A 27,783-nucleotide genomic window follows, 5' to 3' on the forward strand; every position below is an offset into this window, starting at 1 on the left:
GGGTCAGTACGATTACAGCAATACCTCATTTATATCATTTTTTTATGTTTTGGTGCTTTTATACGATAAAAACTATTTTATAGAAAAAATAATTATTTTGCATCGCTTTATTCTGAGGACTATAACTTTTTTATTTTTTCTTTGATGATGCTGTATGGCAGCTCGTTTTTTGCGGGACAAGATGACGTTTTCAGCGGTACCATGGTTATTTATATCCGTCTTTTTGATTGCGTGTTATTCCACTTTTTATTTGGCGGTATGATAATAAAGCGTTGTTTTTTGCCTAGTTTTTTTTTTTTTACGGTGTTTACTGAACATGTTTGATCGCAGTGTGCCGGGGGTTAATGTGTCGGGGGCGGTCCGTGACCACTCCTGGCACATAGCTGACACCCGGCCGCGATCGGCCGCGCTCCCCCCGTGAGCGCGGCCGATCGCATGTGACGTACTATCACGTCACTGGGAATTAAGTCCCAGGTCACCTTGACGGGATAGTACGTCATATGGGATTAAGGGGTTAAAAACAATTGAAGGGCAGTGTGGTTATAGGTTAGTTACAGGCAGATTGTTATCACAAATACTACTTTAAACTAGCAAGTATATATACCGTATATATATATATAGTGGCCCGATTCTAACGTATCGGGTATTCTAGAATATGCATGTCCACGTAGTATATTGTCCAGTGACGTAGTATATTGCCCAGTAACGTAGTATATTGCCCAGTGACGTAGTATATTGCCCAGTCACGTAGTATATTGCCCAGCCACGTAGTATATTGCACAGCCACGTAGTATATTGCCCAGTGACGTAGTATATTGCACCCAGTGACGTAGTATATTGCACAGCCACGTAGTATATTGCCCAGTTACGTAGTATATTGCACAGCCACATAGTATATTGCACAGCCACATAGTATATTGCCCAGCTATGTAGTACATTGCACAGCCACGTAGTATATTGCCCAGTGACCTAGTATATTGCACAGCGACGTAGTATAGAGCACAGAGCCACGTAGTATATTGCCCAGTGACGTAGTATAATGCCCAGTGACGTAGTATATTGCCCAGTGACGTAGTATATTGCCCAGCCACGTAGTATATTGCCCAGTTACGTAGTATAATGCCCAGTGACGTAGTATATTGCCCAGTGACGTAGTATATTGCCCAGCCACGTAGTATATTGCCCAGTTACGTAGTATATTGCCCAGTGACGTAGTATATTGCCCAGTGACGTAGTATACAGCACAGAGCCACGTAGTATATTGCACAGCGACGTAGTATACAGCACAGAGCCACGTAGTATATTGCCCAGCCACGTAGTATATTGCCCAGCCACGTATGTCACAGGTTAAAAAATAAAAAATAAACATATACTCACTTTCCGAGGGGCCCCTTGTAGTTCTGTCGCCTGTGTTCGGTTCAGGCGGCAGCTTCCGGTCCGAGGGTGTGATGACGTCGCGGTCACATGACTGTGACATCATGGCAGGTCCTTCTCGTGCAGGCGCGCAGGGCCTGTGATGACGTCGCGGTCACATGATCGTGACGTCATGGCAGGTCCTTGTCGCACACCAACCTTAGCACCGGAACTTGCCGCTTGCATGGACCGGTCACCGGAGTGTCGGAAAGGCGGCAGAAGGTGAGTATATAATGATTTGTTATTTTAAAAAAAAATATTTTTAAGATTAGATGTTTTTACTATTGAGGCTGCATAGGCAGCCTCAATAGTAAAAACTTGGTCACACAGGGTTAATAGCGGCGGTAAAGGAGTGAGTTACCCGCGGCATAACGCGGTCCGTTACCGCTGGCATTAACCCTGTGTGAGCCGTGACGGCGGGGAGTATGGAGCGGGCGCAGGGCACTGACTGCAGGGGAGTAGGGAGGGACTAATCGGACTGTGCCGGTCACTGATTGGTCGCGGCAGCCATGACAGGCAGCTGGCGAGACCAATCAGCTAATGAATATCCATGATGGAAGTTGCCGACAGAAAGACGGAAGCACCCCTTAGACAATTATATATATAGACTAGATGGTGGCCCGATTCTAACGCATCGGATATTCTAGAATATGCATGTCAACGTAGTATATTGCCCAGTGACGTAGTATATTGCCCAGTGACGTAGTACACTCACCGGCCACTTTATTAGGTACACCATGCTAGTAACGGGTTGGACCCCCTTTTGCCTTCAGAACTGCCTCAATTCTTCGTGGCATAGATTCAACAAGGTGCTGGAAGCATTCCTCAGAGATTTTGGTCCATATTGACATGATGGCATCACACAGTTGCCGCAGATTTGTCGGCTGCACATCCCAAAGATGCTCCATACAAGGCAGGATGGATCCATGCTTTCATGTTGTTTACGCCAAATTCTGACCCTACCATCCGAATGTCGCAGCAGAAATCGAGACTCATCAGACCAAGCAACGTTTTTCCAATCTTCTACTGTCCAATTTCGATGAGCTTGTACAAATTGTAGCCTCAGTTTCCTGTTCTTAGCTGAAAGGAGTGGTACCCGGTGTGGTCTTCTGCTGCTGTAGCCCATCTGCCTCAAAGTTCGACGCACTGTGCGTTCAGAGATGCTCTTAGGCCTACCTTGGTTGTAACGGGTGGCGATTTGAGTCACTGTTGCCTTTCTATCAGCTCGAACCAGTCTGCCCATTCTCCTCTGACCTCTGGCATCAACAAGGCATTTCCGCCCACAGAACTGCCGCTCACTGGATTTTTTTTCTTTTTCGGACCATTCTCTGTAAACCCTAGAGATGGTTGTGCGTGAAAATCCCAGTAGATCAGCAGTTTCTGAAATACTCAGACCAGCCCTTCTGGCACCAACAACCATGCCACGTTCAAAGGCACTCAAATCACCTTTCTTCCCCATACTGATGCTCGGTTTGAACTGCAGGAGATTGTCTTGACCATGTCTACATGCCTAAATGCACTGAGTTGCCGCCATGTGATTGGCTGATTAGAAATTAAGTGTTAACAAGAAGTTGGACAGGTGTACCTAATAAAGTGGCCGGTGAGTGTATATTGCCCAGTTACGTAGTATATTGCCCAGTGACGTAGTATATTGCCCAGTTACGTAGTATACAGCACAGAGCCATGTAGTATATTGGCCAGCTACGTAGTATACAGCACAGAGCCGCGTAGTATATATATATATATATATATATATATATATATATATATATATATATATATATATATATATATATACTGCTCAAAAAATAAAGGGAACACTAAAATCCCACATCCTAGATATCACTGAATGAAATATTCCAGTTGTAAATCTTTATTCATTACATAGTGGAATGTGTTGAGAACAATAAAACCTAAAAATTATCAACGTAAATCACAACTAATATCCCATGGAGTTGGAATGATGCTCAAAATCAAAGTGGAAGATGAAGTTACAGGCTGATCCAACTTCAGTGGAAATGCCTTAAGACAAAGAAATGATGCTCAGTAGTGTGTGTGGCCTCCACGTGCCTGTATGATCTCCCTACAACGCCTGGGCATGCTCCTGATGAGGCGGTGGATGGTCTCCTGAGGGATCTCCTCCCAGACCTGGACTAAAGCATCCGCCAACTCCTGGACAGTCTGTGGTGCAACGTGACGTTGGTGGATGGTGCGAGACATGATGTCCCAGATGTGCTCAATCGGATTCAGGTCTGGGGAACGGGTGGGCCAGTCCATAGCTTCAATGCCTTCATCTTGCAGGAACTGCTGACACACTCCAGCCACATGAGGTCTGGTATTGTCCTGCATTAGGAGGAACCCAGGGCCAACCGCACCAGAATATGGTCTCACAAGGGGTCTGAGGATCTCATCTCGGTACCTAATGGCAGTCAGGCTACCTCTGGCGAGCACATGGAGGGCTGTGCGGCCCTCAAAGAAATACATATGGATAATGATCCTAAACACACGTCAAAATCCACAATAGACGACCTCAAAAGGCGCAAGCTGAAGGTTTTACAATGGCCCTCACAGTCCCCTGATCTGAACATCATTGAAAATCTGTGGCTAGACCTCAAAATAGCAGAGAATGCAAGACGCCCCAGGAATCTTACAAAACTGGAAGAATTGTCCAAGGAGGAATGGAGGAAAATGCCTCAAACAAGAACTGAAAGAGTCTTGTCTGGCAACAAAAAGCGTTTACAAGCTGAGATACTTGCAAAAGTGGATGCTACTAGGTACTAACCATGCAGGGTGCCAAAACTTTTGTACTGACCCATTTTTCTTTGTTTAAAAAAAACACCAACCCCCCCAAAACCTAACAAAGCGCACACTGGATGTAAACATTAAGTAAATACCAATAATTCAATTACAAGATTATTTCCAGACGGTTTAAACCCCAGCACCCTGTACTGCCCACTGCAGGCGATGTGACCGTGAGCTGCGCTCTCTCATTTCTCAAGATTTTCTCCTCTAAAATCAAACAATTCTAGGAAAATGTAGAAATCCACATAGGCAGTGTTCTCAGCACCAATACAAACCGACCCCTGGTGGGCACTACTTTACCTAAAGGCCACATTCCACCATAAATCATTTCTCACATTGATAACACCACTAAACTCACCATTACTAGATACTGGAAAGACGTGTAATTATATACAGGAAATGCCTAGGTTACAGCAGCTGTACATATATAATTATATACAGGAGACGCCCAGGTTATACCAGCTGTACATATATAATTATATACAGGAGACGCCCAGGTTATACCAGCTGTACATATATAATTATATACAGGAGATGCCCAGGTTGTACCAGCTGTACATATATAATTATATACGGGAGATGCCCAGGTTATACCAGTTGTACATATATAATTATATACAGGAGATGCCCAGGTTATACCAGCTGTACATATATGATTATATACGGGAGATGCCCAGATTATACCATCTGTACATGTATAATTATATACAGGATATGCCCAGGTTATACCGGCTGTACATATATAATTATATACAGGAGATGCCCAGGTTATACCAGCTGTACATATATAATTATATACAGGAGATACCACGTTATACCGGCTGTACATATAGAATTATATACAGGATATATCCAGGTTATACCAGCTGTACATATATAATTATATACAGGAGATGCCCATGTTATACCGGCTGTACATATATAATTATATACAGGAGATACCCAGGTTATACCATCTGTACAAGTATAATTATATACAGGAGTCGGAGATACCCAGGTTATACTGGCTGTATGTATGTAACTATATAAAGGAGATGATGATGCGGATGATGAGAGTGACACTCGGCTCCTCCACCTCGCGCAGGATCCTGCAGCTGCCGGGCAGATCTATTAGTGATGACGGAGCGGAGGACGAGTGCGCCGGTCACAGGAGTCAGGAGGTAATGGAATTACACAAAGTCAATCAGTGATAATAATTCCTCACCCATAAATCATGTTAAATAGCTCCGGGAAAGAAACAATTAGCATCAGATCAGGACCAAGGCTCAGAATTATCTGCAGGATCCTCCAGTGGCCAGAGACCTCCGCAGAGGAGGGAAGCAGAACCCGACACCGACACTCAGGGTGCAGAATAATGACACTGACGTTCGGGGTACAGGATAATGACACTGACACTCGGGGTACAGGATAATGACACTGACACTCAGGGTGCAGAATAATGACACTGACGTTCGGGGTACAGGATAATGACGCTGACATTCGGGGTACAGGATAATGATGCAGCGCCCCAGAGTCCTGGTCGTTGCAGTACTGTGGCTCCGCCGCTAAGGGGGGCTATGGTACGTTTGATGGCACTGAAGGAGTTCATCTGACCAGGTATCACATACACCAATACATTTCACAGTCGGGCCTCCAGGGGGAGCTAAGGGTACTATTCATTAGGCCACTCCTCACATACTGGTAAAACTGGGGGTCAGGCAGGAAGTTAGAGAGAACGCTGACTGGGTTGGAACCAGGCAACACCTTGTGGCAGAGGGTGTTGCAGGGGAAGATTCGGTAGGGTCCCTGTCATGGGGTGGGATCCTGACAGAGGCCTGGCAAACAGAGAGAAAGCTAAGGGACCGCGCCTGCACTTCATAGCGGCGGTGCCCTAAGAAAGGACAAGAAGCGAGATTTATTGTGCTGAGTGAGAAACGAGATCAAAGCAAGAAGGAGAATACCAGTAGGAGTCATGCTGTAAGATCGAGGCAACATCCTACTGAGGCGTAAACAACCGGCGGCCGGAACGCCGAGGAGGTACAGAGCTCTAAGCCATACTTCAAACCAACGGCAGGACAGTCAGTCACAGGCGGGCTGTCTCACTTAAATCACCTACGCAGACATAGGGGGCAACCTGTGGAGAGGGGCGACTCTAGGGTCACCGGAAGAGCTCCGAGCCTACCCGTCATACGGGTGCGTCCCAACCATAACACCTGGGAGGGATGGAAGATTAGCAGAAGATCATCTAATCGAGTTGTGAGGGAACACGAGAAACAGACACAACAGTTGTGGGGACTATCCCGTAAGCTCAGCAGGGGAGGACCACAACACATAGCGCTAGAAGGAAGGCACAGATTTCCACCTGCAAAGGGAACTCTGGAGGTGCCATCGGACCGGCCGGACTTGCGCAGCCTGGTTAACAGTATTCCGGATTGAGGACTTTGAGACCTTCAGTAAAGAGGTAAAGAGACTGCAACCTGGTGTCCTCGTTATTGACTGCGACCGGCACTAAACTACCCCCCATCATCCACATCTATTACTGTACGCCCCTCAGCAGGGTCACGGACCGGGTCTAGCCACCGTGACAACACCAGAGCAGAGACTCAGAGGCCCGGTACCGGGTACCCCTCGGCCCTGCGGCAGTGGGGGCGCTACAAACTTGGCGTCACGAACAGGATCTACTTAGGCCTGAAGAATCAGGTCATGTGTGCCTTGGAACTGTAATTTACTGTGCTTGGACTGTACTTTATTGCAAAGACTGTGTGTTGCCATTTACCGCCAAAAGTTCCCGCCAAAAGCCGCCGCCATTGCAGCGCCACAGGGAGCACAGAGGAAGAAGGGCGTGCCATGGGAGGAGACTACCAAAGCGGCGCCAGAAGTAGCGACCGCCCCCTCCGACTCCTGCTGCGAGGGGACGACCTACCCAGCAGCAGAGGAGAACCGCCCCCTGATTTGCAACGGCGGGAACGAGGTGAAGAAGGAGCTCAACCTCGGAGAAATGGCGGAGCCAGGTGCATGCGTTGCCGCCGAATGCCAGACAGCGACGATGAGCAGCAAGTGCCCGAGCAACAGCGAGGTGATCCCGGCTTGCCCTCACCCATCAGAGACGGACTCGCGTCCACCGCCCGTGAAGGACCTGAACTCCTGGGAGCCGCCAGTGGAGGAGCCGAGTCTACCTATCCCAGCCACGGAGCCATGGAGGGCGGAGCCACGTCAAGAGGCCGCTCCGGAAGAGCCGCGGTCCGGGCTGCAGCCGATTCCAGTGTCCTCGTCAACGGAACCGATCGACATCGGTGGAATCACATCAGGCGCAGGCATGGACGGCACCCCTACTCCCCCGGCCGATTCTGGTCTCCCGACCGATCCCGCTCCTGTGACCGCTCCTCACCCCAGCAACAATAACCGCGCCTTTACGGTGGAACGGGTGGTCCTCACCCCCGACGTGATGGGGAAGCTGGTACCTCCCCTACCGACCAAGATGGGGGAACCCATAGATGTGGGCCCAGATGGGGTGATCCTCCGGTGGGACACCCCCTGGAACGAGCCGTATGGAGCTCCGGGGGAGAGCCTCACCCTTGCTGTGCTCACTTGGGAACAGTATAAACAATGTCTGATCCAACACTGGAAAAACCGAGACGAAACAGAACAATCTGATATGCCGAAGACGCAACGCAGGAAGCCTGCGCACAACAGGAACGACGTGGTAAAGCGGGGGACTGTGCTAGCCTTCCACCCGAAGAGGGGTTGGGGCTCCATACAGGAACCGGGACTACCAACTGACGTCTTCGTTACTAGATACAACATAAATACTCCCTGCTGCAGTCGAGATGGTGACCCATTGCAAAGGGGGGATCAGGTGACCTACACTCGCCGCCGGAATGCACAAGGATGGTGCGCTCGGAACGTCCACCGGCGTGAGCCTGAGGGAGCGTCACCTGTTGCCGCGACCCCGATTGATCCAGAGTTGACAGATCTCGTTACTGTCACCACCGTCCGCCTTGTAGCAGCCGCCGAGCTTGCAAGCAGGATTAGCCTTCAAATCCAGACACCGGCTGATCTGATGGCACCTGAGAGACCAACCACCAGCACAGACATGGCATCGGCCGGGGACAGAAGACCACCCCCTACACTACAAGATGAGTAAGCAAAAATGCTTTAATGACTGTAAATAAGTTAACTGTTTTTACTGTTTTGCTGCTAAAACCCGTTTAGGGTTACTCTTAAAGGGATCCCTTTGTTGACCCGGGATCCCTATTGTTTTTGTTTGTTTTCTACGTTTTGCACAAGTTATCAAAGAACTGCTGAATCATGAACAATGCATGATACAAACTTCTTGTATATAGTTTGCACCTTCTTAAAGGTGCTTTCTACTGGTTTTACATAAAGACGGACTCTTTGCGAAGATACGGTTCTTGGAACCTGCACTGGAGCCCCTCAGCAGGGTCACGGACCGGGTCTAGCCACCGTGACAACCCCAGAGCAGAGACTCAGAGGCCCGGTACCGGGTACCCCTCGGCCCTGCGACAGTGGGGGCGCTACAATGACACTGACGTTCGGGGTGCAGGATAATGACGCTGACATTCGGGGTACAGAATAATCCAAAAACACTTTACTGAGCGGGCACCATCTATTTATAATAAATAAGGGGATCACTATCTGCATACTACGTGTAAATACAAAATACAGAATAATGACACTGACACTGGGGCTACAGGATAATGACACTGACACTGGGGGTACAGGATAATGACGCTGACACTGGGGGTACAGGATAATGACGCTGAAACTCGGGGTACAGGATAATGACACTGACACTCGGAGTACATGATAATGACACTGACACTCGGGGTACAGGATAATGGCACTGACACTCGGGGTACAGGATAATGATACTGACACTCAGGGTACAGGATAATGACGCTGACACTGGGGGTACAGGATAATGACACTGACACTCGGGGTACAGGATAATGGCACTGACACTCGGGGTACAGGATAATGGCACTGACACTCGGGGTACAGGATAATGATACTGACACTCGGGGTACAGGATAATGACGCTGACACTCGGGGTACAGGATAATGACGCTGACACTCGGGGTACAGGATAATGATGCTGACACTTGGGGTACAGGATAATGACGCTGACACTTGCGATTTCATGATAACTGCGCTAAAGACGCCTTTGACCTGTGCGTTTTTTTTTTCCTCTAGATGTTTCTATGTGAAGCCTAAAAAACACACATAAAAAACTGCAGGATTTTTATTTTATTTTATTTTTTTTTTAGAAAGAAGGAAAATGAAAATGGGTGTGATTAGGGGTGTGGTGAAAATGTGCCGCGCCGATACTGAATCTATGAACAGGACGGCCCCGGACGACCACACAAGGAATAACAATGAAGAATCACCAGATACATTGTATCTCAGCACAGAACGGTGGGAGGGAAAGGTTTTCTTTCGTGGTAAGATTGATGGATTACGTAAGATCTCATCATTATGTAACACTGTATGGACCCTACGGATTGCACCGTCACCTGTAGGGCCCAACCCCTGTGTGCGCCGTACACGCCGTCCTCCATATCCACGGTCTGCGCTGCCTGCATTATAGATCCTCGTTCCCAGCCCCGAGCGCCGCTGATCTGAGGGGATTGCTATTTCTGGAATCAGCACATTACACGTAGGTGTCAAATGCTAGAACGAGGCTTCCTGTCAATAAAGACGTCTCAGCCGAGGACTGCGGCTCAGATACACCTGGAAATCTGCAAAACCACCGCAGCATGCCAGACCCGTGAGGGAAACCAGGAGATGCTGCACAACATCCTGCTCTATCAGCTCAGAATCCTGCAGAGGCCCCAAGAGTGAACATCACAGAGAATATAACCCTGCCCAAGTGAGACAATAATATACACAGTAATCACACCGATCATCGACCCTGAACCCAGGAACCAATCGTCCTCCCCGTATCACTTTTGATGGATACCAACTACTAAATGCAGGGAACACCCCACAAGACCTGCCCTTTCCCGGGAACACCCCACAAGACCCCTTGTATACTGGGAATACCTCACAAGACCCACCGTATACTGGGAACACCCCACAAGACCTGCCGTATACCGAGAACACCCCACAAGACCTGCCATATACCGGGAACAACCCACAAGACCTGCAGTATACCTGGAACGTCCCACAAGACCTGCCGTATACCGGGAACACCCCACAAGACCTGCTGTATACCGTGAACATCCCACAAGGCCCACTGTATACCGGGAACACCCCACAAGACCTGCCATATACTGGGAACACCCCACAAGACTTACCGTATACCGGGAACGCCCCACAAGACCTGCCATATACCGGAAACGCCCCACAAGACCTGCCGTATACGTGAACATCCCACAAGACCTGCCGTATACCGAGAACACCCCACAAGACCTGCCATATACCGGAAACACTCCCACAAGACCTGCCGTATACGTGAACATCCCACAAGACCTGCCGTATACCGAGAACACCCCACAAGACCTGCCATATACCGGGAACGTCCCACAAGACACGCATATACCGAGAACGCCCCACAAGACCTGTAGTATGCCAGGAACATCCCACAAGGCCCACTGTATACCGGGAACACCCCACAAGACCTGCCGTATACTGGGAACACCCCACAAGACCTGCCATATACCAGGAATGCCCCACAAGACCTGCCGTATACCGGGAACACCCCACAAGATCTGTCATACCGGGAACTCCCCACAAGACCTGCCGTATACCAGGAACACCCCAAAAGACCTGCCATATACTGGGAACAGCCCACAAGACCCTCCATAAACCAGGAACATCCCAAAAAACCTGCCGTAACTAGGAACACCACACAAGACCTGCCGTATATCGGGAACACCCAACAAGACCCTCGTGAGGACGTAGCATTGTATCTTAATTAACCAGATGTCTATTTTCAGCAAGTCATGAAGAATAGACTTATATATATGTTGACATTTGAATTTATATGTTTCTTTCTTCCTGGTCAAGAAAACAGAATTTAGCTTGTGTAAGCCTGTAATATTGACTTGTAAGTTGACAATTTGTTGTGACACATTGTGCTCTTATCCTGGATGACTAGTGATGTTTGCTGATATGCCAATCACTCAGACATTGTCCAGGTCAGCCAGTTTGTTGACTTGGAAAATAAAGCAGGAAAAACTATGCAAATAGAATACGTAATAAAATAATATGAGATGGTCTTATCAGCATTCTTCCCTTTTACCTGTAAATACTGAATGAAAGACACTTGTTAGGCCATGTGCACACGTTAAGTATTTTTCGTGTTTTTTTCGCGTTTTTTCGCTATAAAAACGTGATAAAAACGTGAAAAAAACGCTTACATATGCCTCCCATTATTTTAAGTGTATTCCGCATTTTTTGTGCAAATGTAGCCTTTTTTTCCGCGAAAAAATCGCATCGCGGAAAAAAAAGCAACATGTTCATTAAAATGCGGAATTGCAGGGGATTCCGCACACCTAAGGGTCCATTGATCTGCTTACTTCCCGCACGGGGCTGTGCCCACGATGCGGGAAGTAAGCAGATTATGTGCGGTTGGTACCCAGGGTGGAGGAGAGGAGACTCTCCTCCACGCACTGGGCACCATATAATTGGTAAAAAAATAAGAATTAAAATAAAAAATAGTCCTATACTCACCCTCGATGTCTTCCCGCCTCCACTGCATGCTGTCGCTTCGGTTCCTGTAGCTGATGTGCGGTGGAGGACCTTGCCGATGACGTCACTGTACTGTGATTGGTCGTGAGCGGTCATGTGACCGCTCACGTGACCGTGACGTCACGGAAGGTCCTGTGCGCACAGACCAGCTATAGGAAGAGGAACGGACGCCGCTGAGATGTCTGGGTGAGTATAAGCATTTTTTTATTTTTTTTATTATTTTTAAACATTCTATCTTTTACTATAGATGCTGCATAAGCTGCATCTATAGTAAAAAGTTGGTCACACTTGTCAAACGCTATGTTTGACAAGTGTGACCAACCTGTCAGTCAGTTTTCCAAGCGATGCTACAGATCGCTTGGAAAACTTTAGCATTCTGCAAGCTAATTACGCTTGCAGAATGCTAAAAAAACGCGAAAAAAAACGGAAAAAAAAACGCAAAGAAAAAAATGCGGATTTCTTGCAGAGAATTTCCGGTTTTCTTCAGGAAATTTCTGCAAGAAATCCGCAACATGTGCACATACCCTTACTTATAAAAAGATTAGATGCCTCTGTAAGGCTAGTTTCCCACTAGCGTTTTGAGGAGCTGTGGAGGGCTGCGGACTTCCTCCGTGAAGCCCCGCCCTCGGCCGCTAGCTCCGCCTACTTCTGCATGTGGCCGGCGTACCTATCTTTAACATTAGGTATGCAGGTCGTGCGGCTGTATGCGGATGCTTCCACATGCGTCGTTTTGACGATGCGGAGAAAAAAAATTGCTACAAGCTGCGTTCTACGCTGGTCGCCGCATCAGCAAAACGACGCATGCGGAAGCATCCGCATACAGCGGCACGACCTGCGTACCTAATGTTAAAGATAGGTACGCAGGCCGCATGCAAGCCGCATGCAGAAGTAGGCGGAGCTAGCGGCGGAGGTGCGGCCGAGGGCGGGGCTTCACAGAGGAAGTCCACAGCCCTCCGCAGCTCCTCAAAACGCTAGTGTGAAACTAGCCTAAGAGAGACAGATTCAGCCACGATATCCAGACATCAAAACATCCAGAGACTCTACAGGACTGCAGCCAAGACATCATGGCTAAATCACGAGTGACACAGATTTGTCATTCTACAGAATATCAGCTTAGGGAACTTCAGCATCGGCTGGAAGAATACAGATCTGCTCCATTGACCATTGCTGAACCATGAATAAGTTTGTGAAAACCAGGTTGGGACCCTCCAGTCACCTGGAACCTATGGATACATTTGGAGAAACCAGGATGGGACCATGCAGTCACCTGGCACCATTGATACATTTGTGGAAACTAGGTTGGGACCATCCGGTTACCTGACTCCATGGAAATGTTTGGGGAAACCAGGGTGGGGCCATACGGTCACCTGGCCATGTACCTCAATGGACTGTCATCTTTCTAAGCTTGTGGTTACATCCTCTCTGTGCATGCCACAGGTGGGTAGTTAGCCCTGGAACCTCTGAAGTTACTGCTGCTCTTATCCCGGCAAGTCAGCAGAAGGATGAGACTCTGTAATGTGCACCATCTTGGATATTTTTCTGGGACTGTTCTATGTGTTATCTGCCTGTTTTGTGGTTCAATAAAGTATTGCCTCACTGCTTTACCCTCACCCTGTGTTGTCCGAGTAGTGTTAGTTCCACGTTAACAGGAGAGTGGGTGTGTGGTGAGATGACCCAAAGTTCATGCGGTTTCGGCTAGCGGACTGCGGCACCCTCTTACCCCTCCACGGGAGGACCTGGTCATGACCTGAAGACAGCTGGGACCACAGTCTCAAACATTACCGTTAGTAACACACTACACCGTCATAAAGTAAAATGCTGCACGGCACACAAGGTCCCCCTGCTCACACCAGCACATGTCCAGGCCCATTTAAAATTCACCAATGACCATCTGGATGATCCAGAGGAGGCACGGGAGAATGTCATGTGGTCAGATGAGACCAAAATAAAACTTTTTGGTGTCAACTCCACTCCCCATGTTTGGAGGAAGAAGAAGGATGAGAATAATCCCAAGAACACAGTCCTACCATGAAGCATGGTGGGAGAAACATCATACTTTGAGGGACTTTTCTACAAAGGGGACAGGACAACTGCGTTGTATTGAAGGGAGCATGGATGGGGTCATGTATCCCTCTATTTTGGCCAACAACCTGCTTCTCCCAGTATGAGCATTAAAGATTGGTCGTGGCTGGGTTTTCCAGCATGACAATGACCTGAAACACACAGCCAGGGTAACTAAGGAGTGGCTCTGTAAGAAGCATTTCACGGTCCTGGAGTGGCCTAGCCAGTCTCCAGACCTAAACCCAATAGAAAATCTTTGGAAGGAGCTGAAACTCAATGTCCAGCGACAGCCCCGAAACCTGAAAGATCTGGAGATCTGTATGGAGGAGGGGGTCAAAATCCCTGCTGCAGTGTGTGTAAACCTGGTAAAGAACCACAGGAAACGTCTGACCTCTGTAACTGCAAAGGTTTCTGTACCAAATATTAAGTTCTGTTTTTCTAATGTATCAAATACTTATTTCACGCAGTGAAATGTAAATTAATTATGCAGAAATCATACAATGTGATTTTCTGGATTTTATTTTTAGATTCTGGTGAAGTGTACCTATGATACATTACATGTAGATGGGAAAACTTGCAAAATCGGCAGAGTATCAAATACATGTGTGTGTGCGCGTGTATATATAATTATATATATATATATATATATATATATATATATATATATATATACACACACACACACACACACAGACATATACAGACATAGAGACATGGATCCTACAGTGCAGATGTTTTGTGAACTGATAAAAGTAATCCATTAACTCTTCCATTTTTGCCTTCCTGCCTGAACCTTTTGCACAGAACCGCACATACGATACATATTATACAGCCCAGACCTTGGGGACATCACAGAACAGCTCGTAGATCAATGACTGGGAATAAATCATGGCCTTCAGGGCCACAAATACCCTTATGTCATCCCTGTGTTGTGCACATGTCATTTCCTTAGACGCCGCTATAAATTGTATTACCAGGATGACGTTCGCACCCTGCTGAGGAACAATGTAACAACTAACTGTCCATTACCCTCGCTGGTCACCGCCATCACCCCACAGTACAGAAGTGATCAGGGCTCAGGGCCATTTCCATAATTCAGTCCCATCAATGACGGAGGAGTCAGTGCAGCATCCTCCTCTGTACCAAGCACAGATCTCATGCACATCCGCAGATAAAGTATGTGCCCCCTACTATTTTTACATATTCGACCCTACAATGTACAAGGAACACCCGGAGTAATCACACATTGCGATCATGAATGTTGCTGTAAATATTTCACATGTGTAAAAAGTAAGTGCACCCTTATTAGCAGCTGGGATGTGTTTGCCATCATCTTTCAGCTCTGCTTGTACGATACAAACACAATGTTACCAAGTAGAGGATTAGACTGTGGGTACATGAAGGGTTAATAAAACAACGGACCCGCAAAACGTCACACGATAATGAGGGTCCACTTTACTGATTGCTATTGGCCGCGTGATCCTCTATGTACAATCACTGAGACAACTGCCGGCCATCCAGGATCCGGCACTACAGTCACCAGCATGTGAGGGCCGGATCCGGTACTACAACCACCAGCATGTGAGGGCCGGGTCCGGCACTACAACCCCCAGCATGTGAGGGCCGGGTCCGGCACTACAACCCCCAGCATGTGAGGGCCGGGGTCGGCACTACAACCACCAGCAAGTGAGGGCCGGGTCCGCCACTATAACCACCAGCATGTGAGGGCCGGGTCCGCCACTACAATCACCAGCATGTGAGGGCCGGGTCCGGCACTACAACCACCATCATGTGAGGGCCGGGTCCGGCACTACAACCACCAGCATGTGAGGGCCGGGTCCGGCACTACAACCCCCAGCATGTGAGGGCCGGGGTCAGCACTACAACCACCAGCAAGTGAGGGCCGGGTCCGCCACTACAATCACCAGCATGTGAGGGCCAGGTCCGGCACTACAACCACCATCATGTGAGGGCCGGGTCCGGCACTACAACCACCAGCATGTGAGGGCCGGGTCCGGCACTACAACCCCCAGCATGTGAGGGCCGGGGTCGGCTCTACAACCACCAGCATGTGAGGGCCGGGTCCGCCACTATAACCACCAGCATGTGAGGGCCGGGTCCGCCACTACAATCACCAGCATGTGAGGGCCGGGTCCGGTACTACAACCACCAGCATGTGAGGGCCGGGTCCAGCACTACAACCACCATCATGTGAGGGCCGGGTCCGCCACTACAACCACCAGCATGTGAGGGCCAGGTCCGGAACTACAACCACCAGCATGTTAGGGCTAGGTCCGGCACTACAGCCACCAGCATGTGAGGGCTGGGTCTGGCACTACAACCACCAACATGTGAGGGCCGGGTCCGGAACTACAACCACCAGCATGTGAGGGCCGGGTCCAGCACTACAACCACCAGCATGTGAAGGCTGGGTCTGCCACTATAACCACCAGCATGTGAGGGCCAGGTCCGCCACTACAACTACCAGCATGTGAGGGCTGGGTCCGGCACTACAAGCATCAGCATGTGAGGGCCGGGTCCGCCACTACAACCACCAGCATGTGAGGGCCGGGTCCGGAACTACAACCACCAGCATGTGAGGGCTAGGTCCAGCACTACAACCACCAGCATGTGAGGGCTGGGTCCGGCACTACAACCACCAACATGTGAGGGCCGGGTTCGGAACTACAACCACCAGCATGTGAGGGCCGGGTCCGTCACTACAACCACCAGCATGTGAGGGCCGGGTCCGGAACTACAACCACCACCATGTTTGGGCCAGGTCCGCACTACAACCACCATGTGAGGGCCAGGTCCGCCACTACAACCACCATGTGAGGGCCGGGTCCGGCACTACAACCACCAACATGTGAGGGCCGGGTCCGGCACTACAACCACCAGCATGTGAGGGTGGGGTCCGGCACTACAACCACCAGCATGTGAGGACTGGGTCCGGCACTACAACCACCAACATGTGAGGGCCGAGTCCGGCACTACAACCACCAGCATGTGAGGGCCGGGGCCGGAACTACAACCACCACCATGTTTGGGCCAGGTCCGCACTACAACCACCATGTGAGGGCCAGGTCCGCCACTACAACCACCATGTGAGGGCCGGGTCCGGCACTACAACCACCAACATGTGAGGGCTGGGTCCGGCACTACAACTACCAACATGTGAGGGCCGGGTCCGGCACTACAACCACCAGCATGTGAGGGTGGGGTCCGGCACTACAACCACCAGCATGTGAGGGCTGGGTCCGGCACTACAACCACCAACATGTGAGGGCCGAGTCCGGCACTACAACCACCAGCATGTGAGGGCCGGGTCCGGCACTACAACCACCAATATGTGAGGGCCGGGTCCGCCACTACAATCACCAGCATGTGAGGGCCGGGTCCGGTACTACAACCACCAGCATGTGAGGGCCGGGTCCAGCACTACAACCACCATCATGTAAGGGCCGGGTCCGCCACTACAACCACCAGCATGTGAGGGCCAGGTCCGGAACTACAACCACCAGCATGTTAGGGCTAGGTCCGGCACTACAGCCACCAGCATGTGAGGGCTGGGTCCGGCACTACAACCACCAACATGTGAGGGCCGGGTCCGGAACTACAACCACCAGCATGTGAGGGCCGGGTCCAGCACTACAACCACCAGCATGTGAAGGCTGGGTCTGCCACTATAACCACCAGCATGTGAGGGCCAGGTCCGCCACTACAACTACCAGCATGTGAGGGCTGGGTCCGGCACTACAAGCATCAGCATGTGAGGGCCGGGTCCGCCACTACAACCACCAGCATGTGAGGGCCGGGTCCGGAACTACAACCACCAGCATGTGAGGGCTAGGTCCAGCACTACAACCACCAGCATGTGAGGGCTGGGTCCGGCACTACAACCACCAACATGTGAGGGCCGGGTTCGGAACTACAACCACCAGCATGTGAGGTCCGGGTCCGGCACTACAACCACCAGCATGTGAGGGCCGGGTCCGGAACTACAACCACCACCATGTTTGGGCCAGGTCCGCACTACAACCACCATGTGAGGGCCAGGTCCGCCACTACAACCACCATGTGAGGGCCGGGTCCGGCACTACAACCACCAACATGTGAGGGCCGGGTCCGGCACTACAACCACCAGCATGTGAGGGTGGGGTCCGGCACTACAACCACCAACATGTGAGGGCCGAGTCCGGCACTACAACCACCAGCATGTGAGGGCCGGGTCCGGCACTACAACCACCAATATGTGAGGGCCGGGTCCGGCACTACAACCACCAACATGTGAGGGCCGGGTCCGGCACTACAACCACCACCATGTGAGGGCCGGGTCCGGCACTACAACCATCACCATGTGAGGGCTGGGTCCGGCACTACAACCACCACGTGAGGGCCGGGTCCGGCACAATAACCACCAGCATGTGAGGGCCGGGTCCGGCACTACAACCACCAGCATGTGAGGCCGGTGGGGATTGTAGTCTCCTATTCCACCCTCATCAGATCATATCACCCCGGTGAAGCGGCGATGCTACTCTTGGACGGCAGGGAGTTTCCTCCTTGCTACTTTCCAATGAATCCCCTCTTTGCTCGGTCACTTCCTTCGTCTTCTCCTTTGAGGTCCTCGCGTCGCCTTTACACCTCTGATGAAATCTCGGCAGACCATAAACTCCTGGAAACCGTCCCCTTTTATAAAGCCTTGTGTATCTGTAGATAATGTCACTTTCCGGGGTTCGGAAGAATCTGAAAGACTTAGAATAACTTAGGAACTTTTTCCAGCCTGATACATTGTAGCGATGATTTCTCGTAGAACTTCTGGACGTTCTGTCAAACCTTTGTAGCAATTAATCCAAATCGAGATCAAGTTCAGCTCAACGCTCAAAAAAGATGTCAATTTGTAGGAAATATTGAGCAGCGATCACCGAGGTGGTCTCAGGGTTATTACACCTCAGGGGGCCATTACTTTTTCCCTATATGTGACACATACTGTATGTTGTCAGCGGCAAGAACAGAGGAAACGTGTTACGTGATTATTAGTGACCAGAGTGCGACAGTAACGCAGGAGGCACAGATCCGATATCACGGCGGCGGATTTATGCCGAGCACTCGCATCAAACATATTAGTGGTTAGATTGTAATAATCTCCGGAGGATCGGCTCATTAATCTCAATGGTTGGTGCAGAGCGTTCACTTTAAATAATATATGAAGAACTTCCGAAGGGTCACGTTGGCACCATCACGAAGAAATGGCTTGTTTCTTCCTGCCTAATTAGTACCATTTAGAGAAAATTACAGCTAAATCATAAGATCATAAGATTGCATTGTGAGATGTGCGGTGGACGCTGAAATTATTATTACAGAGAGCAATCCAAAACGATGGGGCGGCTCACAGAACCCGGTCATGGGAGAGACGAGATGTGGGGATGAGACTGAGAGGACAGCGCTCCAACACGTCCTACACTCTTCAGAAAGCCGAGGGGGTGTCCCGAATTAGATAAAGATGGCTGCTTTCTTCCAAGAACAGAATCAGAAATCCGGGGGTTGTTTCTGAAACTGCAGCTCAGTCCTGTTTACTTCAATAAGCCTGTACTGCAATACCGCACACAACCTGTGGACAGTCGTGGCGCTGTTCTCGGGAAGAAAGCAGCCATGATTTTCTAATCCGACATAACCCCTATAGTTCAAGCATCATACTGTTTAATATGAACCTATGGCAGGTTATTCATTTCACTATTTACACATCCCAAATACTATAAAGCCAATATTACACTACCATCATAAGAAGAATGGAGAATATCGCAATATTACATGGTCGCTGCTGCTAGAACAAACTTTGCAATAATACAAGTGAATTTAAGAAACTTTGTAATACGTCTTATCAGATAAATTTGCTTCTTTCTCCACTTATGAGCCACTTCTCTCCACAACTTCCTGAACTCATCATTCACTACAGCTGAAGACAAGACAGATCGTCACTGAGGCAGCGGATTACAGCTGAATATGTAAGTCAATGTAAAGGAGAGGCTTGAAAAGGAAGGAGAAAGATATGCAGATTGTGCTGCAGCTTTTTAGTAAGTGTTTTATCTCACACCAAAGCTGGATTCCACAGGTACACTGCTCAGTTCTGATGTATAACATCCTCCCTACTGCAGGGACTTTCTGTTAAGTATTTTATCTCACCCCAGTGTTGGTTTCACAACTATACTGCTCAGTACTGATGACTAAAATCCTCTATGATACTATTCTAGTGGGTGTTTTATCTCATCACAGAGCAGGACTTACATCTCCACTGCTCAGTACTGCTGATGTATAACATCCTCCCTACTGCAGACTTTCTGTTAAGTGTTTTATCTCACCCCAGTGTTGGTTTCACAACTATACTGCTCAGTACTGATGACTATAATCCTCTATGATTCCATTCTGGGTGAGTGTTTTATCTCATCATAGAGCAGGACTTACATCTACACTGCTCTATAATGCTCTTTATAATGTTCTCTATGCTGCTGCTTCTGATTTCATGCTACTTAGTGTGCAGGAATCCCTCATGTCTGAGTGTGCTGTGTATGGCAGACATCATATGAGCTAATCTCCCCCAACTAGCTCAGAGACAAATGAGAAATTGACAAAGAGCCTGCAGAGAAAAAGAACTTAAGGATACTAGTCATATAACAGCCAAATATAGTGTTATTCCTCATGTACACACATTATGGCTTATCCTGAAAAGTTCCCTGAAAGGACAGGTGGTCCTAAGTAATTATGCACAGACAACTATTTTCCTGCTCGCAAACATGGGCCAAAATATCCAACATGACCAACATCTCTGCTCTTCACTGGTCAGACACTGACTGGCCTTAAAGCAGCTGCAGAATAGATGTTCTGTGCCTGGAGATGGCTCCAAGCCCAGGCCAAGAAGATGCATCTCTGCTAGTTAAAACCCTGCCACCCAGCAATGGTTATCAGGATGAGAAATGTCACCCGCTGCTCCCCCGTCCATCATTCCCCGGGGCTGCGCCAACTGTTTTCTTTAACACCTCAACAGATTTCTCCAAATCTAATACAAGCTGATTTACCGGCGTCTTAAACGAGATGAAACATCAAACAAACTATCAAGGAAATGGCTGTGTCCGAGTCCATCTCTTCCCTGAGATCACGGCGCATTGAGGGGATGTAATGTTTCTTGATTGCTGACATAATGTCACCACAGTGAAGGTCAATGAGAAGCACCAGGATTGCTCCAGACCATCCAGAGAAAGAAATATGAACCTGCAGATGACAAGAGTCAGAGTGCGGAGAATGTATCTGATGGGGGTTAGATGCCTGACACCATAGATGGGGGTTAGATGCCTGACGCCATAGATGGGGGTTAGATACCTGACACCATAGATGGAGGTTAGATGCCTGAAGCCATAGATGGGGTTAGATACCTGACGCCATAGATGGGGGTTAGATGCCTGACACCATAGATGGGGTTAGATACCTGATGCCATAGATGGGGGTTAGATGCCTGACGCCATAGATGGGGGTTAGATGCCTGACGCCATAGATGGGGGTTAGATGCCTGACACCATAGATGGAGGTTAGATGCCTGACGCCATAGATGGGGTTAGATACCTGACGCCATAGATGGGGGTTAGATGCCTGACACCATAGATGGGGTTAGATACCTGACACCATAGATGGGGGTTAGATGCCTGACGCCATAGATGAGGGTTAGATGCCTGACGCCATAGATGGGGGTTAGATGCCTGATGCCATAGATGGGGGTTAGATGCCTGACGCCATAGATGGGGGTTAGATGCCTGACGCCATAGATGGAGGTTAGATGCCTGACGCCATAGATGGGGGTTAGATGCCTGACGCCATAGATGGAGGTTAGATGCCTGACGCCATAGATGGAGCTAGATACCTGATGCCATAGATGACGGTTAGATGCCTGACGCCATAGATGGGGGTTAGATGCCTGACACCATAGATGGGGGTTAGATACCGGACACCATAGATGGGGGTTCAGGGCCGCCATCAGGGCATTACAGCCATGACTGGCGTATGGGGCCCGGTGGGCAGAGGGGGCCCGCATCAGGCCCCGGCTAATCTGCTCACCAGGCCCCCCCTGCAGGTGCTGCGGCACACTATCGACGTGCGGACCCGTGCCCGCACGTCAATAGTTAACAGCCGCCGCCAGCCAGTCGGAGGCTGGCAGCAGACTTGAGCGGCCTCAGTGCGCAGTCGCACTTCGCCAGCGTCTGACGTCATCGTCAGCCGCCGGCGAGTGTGTCCTTCACCTGCGTGGAGGAAGTGAGCTTCGCCCGCCGCAGGAGGAGCACACGGCCAGGTAAGAAGTTTTTTATTTTTTTCTTTGGTAGCGGCGATCCAGGGGGGGGAAGGAGGGGGCCTGGGGCAGTATGCTGGACACGGGGGCAGAATGCTGGACACGGGGGCAGAATGCTGGACACGGGGGCAGTATGCTGGACACACTGGGGCAGAGGAGATGCTGGACACAGGGGCAGAATGCTGGACAAAGGGGCAGAAAGCTGACACAGGGGCAGAGGAGATGCTGGACACAGGGGCAGAATGCTGGACACAGGGGCAGAATGCTGGACACGCTGGGGCAGAGGAGATGCTGGACACGCTGGGGCAGAGGAGATGCTGGACACGCTGGGGCAGAGGAGATGCTAGACACAGGGGCAGTATGCTGGACACAGGGGCAGTATGCTGGACACAGGGGCAGTATGCTGGACATGGGGGCAGTATGCTGGACACGGGGGCAGTATGCTGGACACGGGGGCAGAATGCTGGACACGGGGGCAGAATGCTGGACACGGGGGCAGTATGCTGGACACGGGGGCAGTATGCTGAACACGGGGGCAGAATGCTGGACACGGGGGCAGTATGCTGGACACGGGGGCAGTATGCTGGACACGGGGCAGAATGCTGGACACGGGGGCAGAATGCTGGACACGGGGGCAGAATGCTGGACACGGGGGCAGAATGCTGGACACTGGGGCAGAAAGCTGGACACTGGGGCAGAAAGCTGGACACAGGGGCAGAAAGCTGGACACAGGGGCAGAAAGCTGGACACAGGGGCAGAAAGCTGGACACAGGGGCAGAATGGAGATACGGGGCATGATTGGAGACAGGGGGCAGGATGAAAAACATGGCGGCATGACTGGAGACACTGGGGCATGACTGGAGACAGATGGTGCAGGATTGGAAACAGATGGGGCAGGATTGGAAACAGATGGGGCAGAATGGAGACGCAGGGGGCATGATTGCAGACATGGGGGCGTGATTGGAGACGGGGCAGAATGGTGATACGGGCATGATTGGAGACACTGGGGGCAGGATTGGAGACAGATGGGGCAGGATGGATACGATGGAGACAGATGGGGCAGGATGGGGAGATCATATGGGGCAGAATGGATACTCATTAGGGCAGGATGGGAGAACATATGGCTGACGCCAGGAATGAGACACATGACACACATGAGATAGCGAATATTATTATCATAGGGGCTAATTAAGGGATATGATTACTGCAGTGATGTATTTATTTTATTTTTTGGTATACTGTTTTAAATGGGGGGCTGTCCTGTTACTGTGTAGAGTGATACTATGTTGCCTTCTTCATGTGGTGTAATGTAGAAGTTGTGAAAATTAAGTAATGTGTTCTGCAAGCGGAACTCGAGATAACTGTGCTATTCCCTGCAGAAACGAGTCCTGGCTGGATGAAGTGATGACGATCTGTTCTGGATGAAAGATGAAGGACTTCACCTAGAGACGTCACTGGTGAGTCAGTGTGTTACCTATACACTGACACTACACTGTACACTATATACAGAGCTCCTGTGTATAATATCACCGGTGATCACTGTATTACCTGTACACAGACACTGCATACTAAGTACAGATCTCCTGTGAATACTGGCACTTATGGTGATAGTATTGTGGGGTGTTTTTTATTACTGATCAGTATTGTAGTATTCAGTGACTATGTGGTGGTAATATGTGGTCTGGTCATGGTGTTGTGGTATTTGTTCCTTGTATTTGATATTATTCGGTCACTGTGGTGGTAATATGGTGTCTGGTCATGGTGCTGTGGTATTTGTTCCTTGTATGTGGTATTATAGGTCATTTTAAAAATTGAAAAATAAATAAAAATAAACCTAGATTGTATTGCATATTTTAACAAATATTTAATAGGTTACAGTAGAGTAGGGCCTGGCCAAAAGTGTCTACCTTGTCATTTTGGTGGCTTAAAAAATCTTTTGGCCAAAACAAAAGCTGCCGGCTTTATGTGTGATCTGGTGATGAGAACTGTCAATGTGTGATAGGTGAGAAGTGGAGATTTTCCAAGAGAGAGCGGTGGGACTGTGGCCAGTTCGAGGGGTGGAGCATGGAGGCGGGGCTGGGGTGGAGCCTGGGTGGAGTCTCAAGGGGGCCCCGAAAATTTTGCCAGTATGGGACCCCGAAATTTCTAGTGGCAGTCCTGTGGGGGTTACATGCCTGATGCCATAGATGGGGGTTAGATGCCTGACGCCATAGATGTTGGTTAGATATCTGACGCCATAGATGTTGGTTAGATATCTGACGCCATAGATGGGGATTAGATACCTGACGCCATAGATGGGGATTAGATATCTGATGCCATAACTTGCACTTTCAGCTCTGGGTGTTGCTATAGCTTAGAAGATGTAGGTGATGATATTTCCGTCCTCATCACCGAATCATTCCTGTGAGCGGCATAAGCCAGTGTCGCACCGCCCCCGGTATAACACCCAGGACACATTGTGCATTTACCACATTACCGAGAATAGCCGGCTGAAATCGAGACGATAATCCGGACTGGACTCTACGGACCAAATCGACACGATGACACCGACTCTATCAGGCGACTACTTAGCGGCACAAAACCAATACAAGCGATCCGATGTTCACGGGGAAATAAAGCTCAGGAAATAATCAGGAAGCACAAATGTATCTATTTATTTACAAATAGAACATTTACTGATAAAGTAACATCTGGACGTGACACCTTGTAACACAAAGTTACAAAATCCCACATTTCCACCATTTCTTATACTTCATAGCTCAGAAGTTTCAATCCGATATAATGTATAAACTCATCTACGTAACATGCCTGAGCGTTCACTGAAGGCAGCCGAGCTCTTACATTTATAAGTGTGACCTGATCTTGGAGAAGTGACCTGATCTTGGAGAAGTGACCTGACATCTGTACATCTATATCTGCCGGATGGTTACGGCTCTATCACTGTCATATGCAGCCTCGAATTCCCAGGTCTGGCCCTAAGGGAAACAGCCCCTGTCCCACTCCAAAGTCTATCCAGCCCTTACAAAGGCCTCAACTAAAGAGATGTGATTTTGACAAAAGTTTTTTTCTCTATGTGCAATGCAGCAGCGATAATCTGGGTTGTCAGCTCCATTGCCGTCAGCTCCATTGCCGTCAGCTCCATTGCCGTCGGCTCCTGCAGTTGTTTGGCTTCTTCCATTTATGTTATGTAAGTTGTTGGAAATCTGTTCCCAACTTTGCTCCAAATTGTTACCCTTTCTTTGCCATTACTGGGGTCTCTGAAGACATTAAATCCTACATTAGGGCCACAATGTTGTATTGGAGGCTTCCAGTATGATCTGTGCCGTCTCTCTTGGCTCCGCAGTTGCTCATTGTGATTGCACTAAATGTTGGAAGCCTCATTAGATCGGGGGTCACGGAGCTTCACATTCAGGCTTTCAGAATGGAGGCACCCACCCCAGTTGCCCTCACAGGAAGCGTGCAATTCCCAATTGTAACTTTCTGTAATATCATCTACAGATGCACCACACAAAGTGGGGGGCCAGACATGGGCTCATACCTCAGCATTTATTATGTGACCTCCCAGGATTGCTTTACATGAAAAAATCCATGGGCTGCAAATTGTCACAGGTGGAACTAAGACATGAGGGCAATAAGGTCTTCTCCTGCTGCAGAAAGCCCTGGAAGCAGTTTGCATTTATGAGTCCTGCTGCACAATCTCAGCACAATGAGCATCCAAGGGCCCCTCTGCAGATAAAGTCTATGCCTGCAGCAGAGTCCAGAAGCCACAGAGACCTGCTCTCTCCAGGTAGAAGATCATGAGACCAGATACAACAGAGCCTTACTGGTCTCCTAATGTCTAGACCTGTTGGATGAGACCGTGCCAACCTCATCAACTGATGCCAATCCGCCAAAGTCAGAGCAACCCATCACAATCATCTGGTCACAACAATGCAAACAATATGAGCCCCCAAAAACACAACTGGAAAACACTGCTGCCCCCAATCAGCGCCTAAAGGTTGGGTATTGACGGTGATTGCAGAACAGCCTATATAGCAGGATGGCAGATGATTGCAGGTGCTAAGTGGCTCATTTAGATGCCCAGGGCTCATATCTACAATCAAGTGATGCAAAACTAAAGCTAAAGTTATGGGGGGAGGAAGACTTCTATGGCACCTCTCCTCTCCTGTATCAGTGGGTACCAATGTGATGCAGGTGAAGAAAGGAGAGGAACCTCAGGCTCTCAGCAAGCATTACAGACATCATGGGGTGTCTGGAAGTGGAGGGATGAAATGTATGGACCATACCTCATTGTGGAAGGAAGAGCGGCTTCATTCTCTCCACTGATCTCTGCCTCTCATTCATTCCTTAATCCTTCCTGCTCTGGGAACAGAGAGCGATTCACATCTGCTCAGTGCATCCTTTGTGTGTACCGCAGAGCCGCTCACAAGGATCCTGGCTCTTAAGGCACCAGATCCTCAATCAGATCACTCAGGGGTCTTGACAGACTCATAGATATTGCACAGCAGTGGTCGCAGGGTTGCAGATATTCGCCCTCCCGTCCGTCCGTCAGGGATGCGCTTGCATGGAGCATGAGACGGTTATTGCATCCAAGACCCAGACAAAGCCCCAGCTCCTTACATGCAGCATAGAGAGCAAGCAGCTCACATAGAGACAGCAAACTGCACAGTGCTCAGCCGCTACCAATCTACCAGCATTGTGGGGGGAAGCGACAGCGAGAACAATGCACTTGGTACGAGCTGCAACGTCTCTCGGAATCCAAAATACGTCTCCTTTCATACAGCAGGTGGTGAGTGGGGCAGGCGGCCCTCGTAGTTTACACTGCAGCTTCCCACTGGTCCGCCTCGCAAGGGCGAATACTGGACAACCATCTATGACACGGATCAGATTGATCACAAGAGCGCAAATACTGGACAACCATCTACGACATGGATCAGATCACTCACAAGAGTGTGAATACTGGACAACCATCTACAACATGGATCAGATCGCTCACAAGAGTGCGAATACTGGACAACCATCTACAACATGGATCAGATCGCTCACAAGAGTGCGAATACTGGACAACCATCTATGACACGGATCAGATCCATCACAAGGGTGCGAATACTGGACAACCATCTACGACATGGATCAGATCGATCACAAGAGCGCAAATACTGGACAACCATCGACAACATGGATCAGATCGCTCACAAGAGCGAGAATACTGGACAACCATCTGCGGCATGGATCAGATCGCTCACAGGAGCGCTAATACTGGACAACCATCTACAACATGGATCAGATCGCTCACAAGAGCGCGAATACTGGACAACCATCTACCACATGGATCAGATCGCTCACAAGAGCGCGAATACTGGACAACCATCTACGACATGGATCAGATCGCTCACAACAGCGCGAATACTGGACAACTATCTACGACACGGATCAGATCGCTCACAAGAGCACAAATACTGGACAACCATCTACGACACGGA

The 27,783-nt window shown here is 49.4% G+C and overlaps 1 protein-coding gene across 3 annotated transcripts in view; it reads right to left on the reverse strand.

Moving 5' to 3' along the window:
- Window positions 1-27,136, reverse strand: part of B3GAT1 (beta-1,3-glucuronyltransferase 1) — a 91,876-nt gene extending 64,740 nt beyond the window's left edge. Inside the window, exon 1 of one of the 3 annotated variants that reach the window (XM_077249548.1) lies at window positions 26,587-27,136. The gene's annotated coding sequence lies outside the window, so the exon portion shown is untranslated. The remainder of the gene's footprint in view (window positions 1-26,586) is intronic. The other 2 variants (XM_077249549.1, XM_077249550.1) reach the window with 2 other exon arrangements.
- Between the last annotated feature and the right edge of the window lie 647 nt (window positions 27,137-27,783).

The sequence above is a fragment of the Ranitomeya variabilis genome, chromosome 4 (assembly GCF_051348905.1).
Source record: "Ranitomeya variabilis isolate aRanVar5 chromosome 4, aRanVar5.hap1, whole genome shotgun sequence".
Classification (NCBI taxonomy): Eukaryota; Metazoa; Chordata; class Amphibia; order Anura; family Dendrobatidae; genus Ranitomeya; species Ranitomeya variabilis.